The sequence below is a fragment of the Hyperolius riggenbachi genome, chromosome 5 (genome assembly GCF_040937935.1).
Source record: "Hyperolius riggenbachi isolate aHypRig1 chromosome 5, aHypRig1.pri, whole genome shotgun sequence".
Taxonomy (NCBI): domain Eukaryota; kingdom Metazoa; phylum Chordata; class Amphibia; order Anura; family Hyperoliidae; genus Hyperolius; species Hyperolius riggenbachi.
This window is the reverse complement of record NC_090650.1, coordinates 434,892,465-434,898,464: the sequence shown is the minus strand read 5'-3', so window position 1 is coordinate 434,898,464 and position 6,000 is coordinate 434,892,465. Positions and strand designations below refer to the sequence as shown.

At 48.3% G+C, this 6,000-nt stretch overlaps 1 protein-coding gene across 1 annotated transcript in view; it reads left to right on the top strand.

Annotated features, from left to right (window-relative positions):
• The first annotated feature begins 1,632 nt into the window (after positions 1-1,632).
• PTP4A3 (protein tyrosine phosphatase 4A3) overlaps positions 1,633-6,000 on the top strand; it is a 145,820-nt gene continuing 141,452 nt past the window's right edge. Inside the window, exon 1 of the mRNA XM_068238093.1 lies at positions 1,633-1,684. The gene's annotated coding sequence lies outside the window, so the exon portion shown is untranslated. The remainder of the gene's footprint in view (positions 1,685-6,000) is intronic.

Here is a 6,000-nt window from a genome sequence, read left to right as displayed (position 1 = left end):
CAGTGAGAGAATGTTGATTATGGAGTCCTGAACTCTCCACAGCACAGAAGTGTCAGACATGATGAAATTAGAGTGCAGGCAAGCTGGTAAATATGCACAGCATGATGCAGAGCTTGCCTGGACTCAGGGTCTGTGGGCAAACATCTGTCTGGTCTCTCCCCATTGTTATAATGACTGCATGTGTGGATAAGGTGTTTAACAAGCTGAAAAGTTTTCGACAGTCCCTAGAGTCATAGGCTTCTTTCTGACTTGTGTGAGAGACTGACAGGGACAGGAGTCCGATTACAGGCAAGTAGCCTGTGTGATGTGGGACTGCAATACAGATAAGTTCTCTGCTCCATCTCAGGCTATTCTCAATTTCTCCACTCCTCTCTCTGGGCTAGTGAACGCCAAAATGACAATAGCAATCGCTAGCAATTTGTGAGTGTGATTTTGTGAAGTGATTTTCAGAGCGATTTTTGAATGAATTGCTCAAAAACATGCTACATGCAGTATACCTGCGATTTTGAAAAAATCACAACGCTGCTGTGGGAACACCCACATAGGGTAACATTAGCCAAGCGCTTTTCAAATCACTGTTGATTTGAAAAACGCTCAGAAGCCCTCTTGGTGTGCACCAGCCTCCTTCATTCACCTTTGTTTCCCTCTTCCCCTAGAGCTGACTGTGTGTTCTTGTCATACAGGAAAGCTAAATAAAAGTGCAATCCTGGTGAGGCAAAATATTATTATTTAGTATTTATATAGCGCCGCCATCTTCCGCAGATGCATATATCCCTGCATCATATGGGTATCGCTTGCGCTATGTGACACTATGTGGCATATTCCACTGAATTGTCCAAACTAAGTCTATCTCCTGTTCCTCTCTTGGGGAGTTGTTCCAGCGCTGTACCCCGTTCACATTTGCTGCTACCAGAAGCCCTCAGAAACACTCGTGTCCTTGAGTACTTCCAAAGATAGGCAGCTCCGTAATACGCCAGCACACTTTTGTGCATGGGCAGTATGGAGCCACCTGTATTCGGAAGCACTCGGGGACATAAGTGCTTCTGGACCTTTCAGGAATCCCCCCCCTTAAAAATCCTGCGTTTGCCCCTGGATTCCAGTATTGGGACAAATCCAGCGACAGCCAGGTGAGATTCTCACTTCGTTGGCAGAACTGGGCCCTGACGTCACACAGCATACAGACAATGCGTACATGTGCACGCTGCTAGCTAGAGGTGGGCGGGGCCCTGGTCAGGCGTGCACACGCCCACGCCCCGGTCTCTGGGTCACTCCGGGACACTCTCAGGGGGTCTCCACTGGTCACGTGACGGCCGCCTGCTCTGCCCGAGCTGCGTCCAATCAACGCGGCCCGATGAGGGAGGAATGGGCGTGGCCGGGGCGTGGAGAGCGTGGCAGCAGCTGTGGCCTGGGCGTGAAGGCGCGTTATGGAAGGGGCGTGGCGGATGGGCGGGGCTGGGGAAGCGGCTAGGCTCGGGGTGGAGAGCGCTGGGAGGCGTGTCCAGGGAGGAGCGGCAAGGGATTAGTAGGCGGGGCGTGGCGAGGGCGCCAGGATGGGCGGGGCTGGAGAAGCGGCTAGGCTCGAGGTGGAGAGCGCTGGGAGGCGTGTCCGGGGAGGAGCGGGAAGGGATTAGTAGGCGGGGCCAGGCAGTAGCGGTGCTGGAGGTGGCGGACGCGGCGGTGGTCGGTAAGTGGCTGATGATAATGCAGTGTGGCTGTGATATAATGCCGCTTCCCGGGCTGGGGGTGACCCGGGAGAGGGGAGGCGGCTCCGAGCAGCGCTGCCCCCGCTCTATAGTGTACGTGTCCCGCCCGCTCCATCCGCACATCCCGCCGAGCATCCTCCGCTCCCTGCCGCCCATATACCGCGCCGTACAGGGAGGGGGGCTCCTCATACGTGCTGCTTATCCATAGATGTGGTCATCAGATGTACAGATATAGGCAATGTGCTGTATGGATACAATGCATGCAGCTGCTGCACACTCTGTATATCCATAGATGTGCTGCATGCATGTCCTCTGCTCTGCACAATGCATCCTACATACAGCTGCTGCATATATCCTAGACAGACATGTCACACAGCTATATATGTGCTGTATATCCATAGATGTGCTCATTGTATGTGCTGCATGCATGTCCTCCCCTCTACACAATGCATCCTACATACAGCTGCTGGATATATCCTACACACAGCTATATATGTGCTGTATTTCCATAGATGTGCTGCATTCCTGTCCTCCCCTCTACACAATGCATACAGCTGGCACACACATTGCATATCCACCATATATGTGTTTATTATATGTGCTGTCTGTACTGCATGCATGTCCTCTGCTCTACACAATGCATGCATACAGCTGGCACACACATTGCATATCCACCATATATGTGTTTATTATGTGTGCTGTCTGTACTACATGCATGTCCTCTGCTCCACACAATGCATGCATGTCCTCTGCTCCACACAATGCATGCATACAGCTGGCACACACATTGCATATCCATCATATATGTGTTTATTATATGTGCTGTCTGTACTGCATGTTTGTCCTCTGCTCCACACAATGCATGCATACAGCTGCTGGATATATCCTAGACATACATGTCACACATGCACAGATACATAGCACATGCACATATATGGAGATACAACATGTATCTCCATATATGTGCTCATTGTATGTGCTATGTGCATGTCCTCACCTCTAAACAATGCATGCATACAGCTGCTAAACACACACACTGCATATCCATATATGTGTTTGTTATATGTGCTACATGATACATACTACATACATCTCCTGGATATATTCTATACATGCATACATATCACACATACACAGCTGTATATCCATATATGTGCAACATGCATTTCCTCCGCTCTAAGCAATGCACAGAGCAACTAAACGCACACGCTGCATATCCATATGTTTATTATATGTGCTGCATGTATGTCCTTAGCTCTACACAATGCAGACATACATCTCCAGTAGATATGATATACATACACCTATCTGCTCTATCATTATTTGACTTCATATATATTATTACTCTATACCAGGGGTCTCAAACTCGCGGGCCATTTGCGGCCCTAGATACAATATTTTGTGGCCCTCGCTGGCAAAAGCTTCCTTATAGTTCACTTCAGTGCTCCCAAGTAATCCGCCGCATCCCCGCCGCTAAACGAGGGCTGCAGAGCCCCCAAATCACCCGGGGGGGCAATCTGCTGGCATTTCCTGGAAGGGGCAGAGCTTTCAGCTTCAACTCTGCCCCTCCTGACGTCAATCGCTGCACGGATCGCCGCCTCTCCCCGCCCCTCTCTGTGAAGGAAGAGTGAGAGGGGCGGGCAGAGCCGGCAATGCGCCGCGATTGTGAAATTCCTTATGCGGCCCAGCCTCATCCTGACTTTGCCTCCTGCGGCCCCCAGGTAAATTGAGTTTGAGACCCCTGCTCTATACTGTACATGTAACACTTGCATAGAAAATATATAAATAAAACATGTATATATTTTGCCTTCTGTACACCTACACTCCCTGCATACACTTCCACAGCTCCACACATTACATACAGAGAGCTGCACACGCTACATGTCATACATACATGAATGTGCTGCACATTAGGGCAGATTGACAGGTGTCTGCTTGCGTGTTGGTCCGTGCAGAATGGCATTTGGTTGCTTTCAGTGGATCACCCTGAAGATGCGGTGGTAAGCGGCCCTGGAAGCAGCATGTTGCGTCCAGGGTCGGCTGAAACAGGATCGGACTGTGGCGTTCACGTAAACAATGGTAAAAAGCGCTGCCTGGTCACTCAAACTTGTCCCCTTCAGCTGTGTTCACACACAAAAGGTGTACATGTCCTGTCAGCTTCGTGTGCGTTTCTATGGGTGTGTTAACACTCAAAAGGGATACATTTTGTCCAGTCAGGTAACACTGATAGAAAACTGATTGAAAACTGATTAATTACTGACAGGGCTGGCCGGGACTGGACTGGGAATGTGCAGATTTATGTGTGAACCAGGCCTTCTTCTAAGACAGTGATGGCTAACCTTGGCACTCCAGCTGTGAAAAAACTACAAATCCCATCATGCCTCTTCCTCCCGAGTTATGCTTAGAGCTGTCAGAGTATTGCAATCCCTCATGGGACTTGTAGTTCCACCACAGCTGGAGTGCCAAGGTTAGCCACCACTGGTCTAAGAGCTGTCCAGATGTTGGCTGCAGTAATTGTATGCTGGTAAATATCAAACCCCCTACATGACCATTTGGCTGGCTACTATTTAGCAGTTAAGTTTACTGGTTAGTAGATGGGTGGAAAAGGTTGGTTTGTTGACTCCCCGCTGTTTAGCAGGCCTAACATGCATGTCATATGCTGTACACCCTCACCATACATGTGACAAAGGGCCCTAGTCACAATCAGACATGCGGTAAATGGTTTTATTTATTTATTTTTTTTTACCACTAAATTACCGGCAGCGGTAATTTTCTGCATTTTTTTTCACATTCACTAAAATTTTTCCGCATGCGAGCATATTGCGGAAAGAATTTTGGTAACGTGCGTGAACGGGCATTACACTTGCGATAAACATGCAGAAAAAAGTCGCATTAAAAAATTGTCCCCCAATATTTTATTTATTTTATATATTTTTTTCACAGCGCTCAAGCCTCCAGATGCCATTCAAGTTAATGGGAAGTGAACTATACCACCAGCTACTTGTAATTGATAAACAATCGTTAAAGTGTAACTGTCGGGCATAAAATCAAAAATCAATTCTTTATTTTTATCTGGTAAACGAGCAATAAGGATGCTAATCAGGCAATCCAAAAGTTAAAATCTCTATTACTTTTCTTGTTTATAAATGATCATTCTCCAGTTAACCTGACTCTTATTTGGTACGTTGCCGCACAAAGGAAGTTGCAGGGCATGCTGGGTTGTCCTTTTTTTGCTTCTGTACATTAGTTAAGTCTGAAGGGAAATAAAGAAGCAAAAAAGACAACCCAGCATGCCCTGCAACTTCTTTTGTGCGGCAACGTACCAAATAAGAGTCAGGTAAACCAGGGAATGATCATTTATAAACAAGAAACGTAATAGAGATGTTAACTTTTGGATTGCCTGGTTAGCATCTGTATTACTTGTTTACCAAATAAAGAATAGATTTTTAATGCTATGCCCAACAGTTACACGTTATAGAGAAACATCGACCAAGAATTGAACTTTATCCCAATCAGTAGCTGATACCCCCTTTTACATGAGAAATCTATTCCTTTCCACAAACTCACCATCAGGGGGCGCTGTATGTCTGATATTGTGGTGAAACCCCTCCTACAAGAAACTGAGGACCGTGGTACTCCTGGCAGTTTCCTCTCTGTGAACCTAGTTGCATTGTGGGAAATAACGGTTTGCAGGTGTTTCCAACTGCCAAAAAAAGCATGCAGTAGCTACATCACCCGCCAACAGTAAAAATGTCACCATGTAATAAATGTCAGAATATAAATCCGGGATTTAAAGAGAACCTGAGGTGGGATTTAATTATGTTAGTGGGGCACAGAGGCTGGTTGTGCACACTGACTAGCCACCTTTGCCCCATGGTGTGCCTCCATGTCCCCCCTGCGTGTCGCTATACCCCCCCGCAGTGCTGGCGACACGCAGCGTGTCGCCAGCACAATGTTTACCTAAGCGCTGTCTGTCAGCACCACTCCCCCCGCCTCCTCTGTATCGGCGCTACTCGCCTGTGTCCCTTCCCTCCCGCTGATAGGAGGGAAGTGACGCGGGCGGGTAGCGCCGATACAGAGGAGGTGGGGGAGCGGCGCTGACTGACAGCGCATAGGTAAACATTGTGCTGGCGACACGCTGCGTGTCGCCAGCACTGCGGGGGGGTATAGCGACACGCAGGGGGGACATGGAGGCACACCATGGGGCAACGGTGGCTGGTCTTAGTGTGCACAACCAGCCTCTGTGCCCCACTAACATAATTAAATCCCACCTCAGGTTCTCTTTAAAAGATTTTAC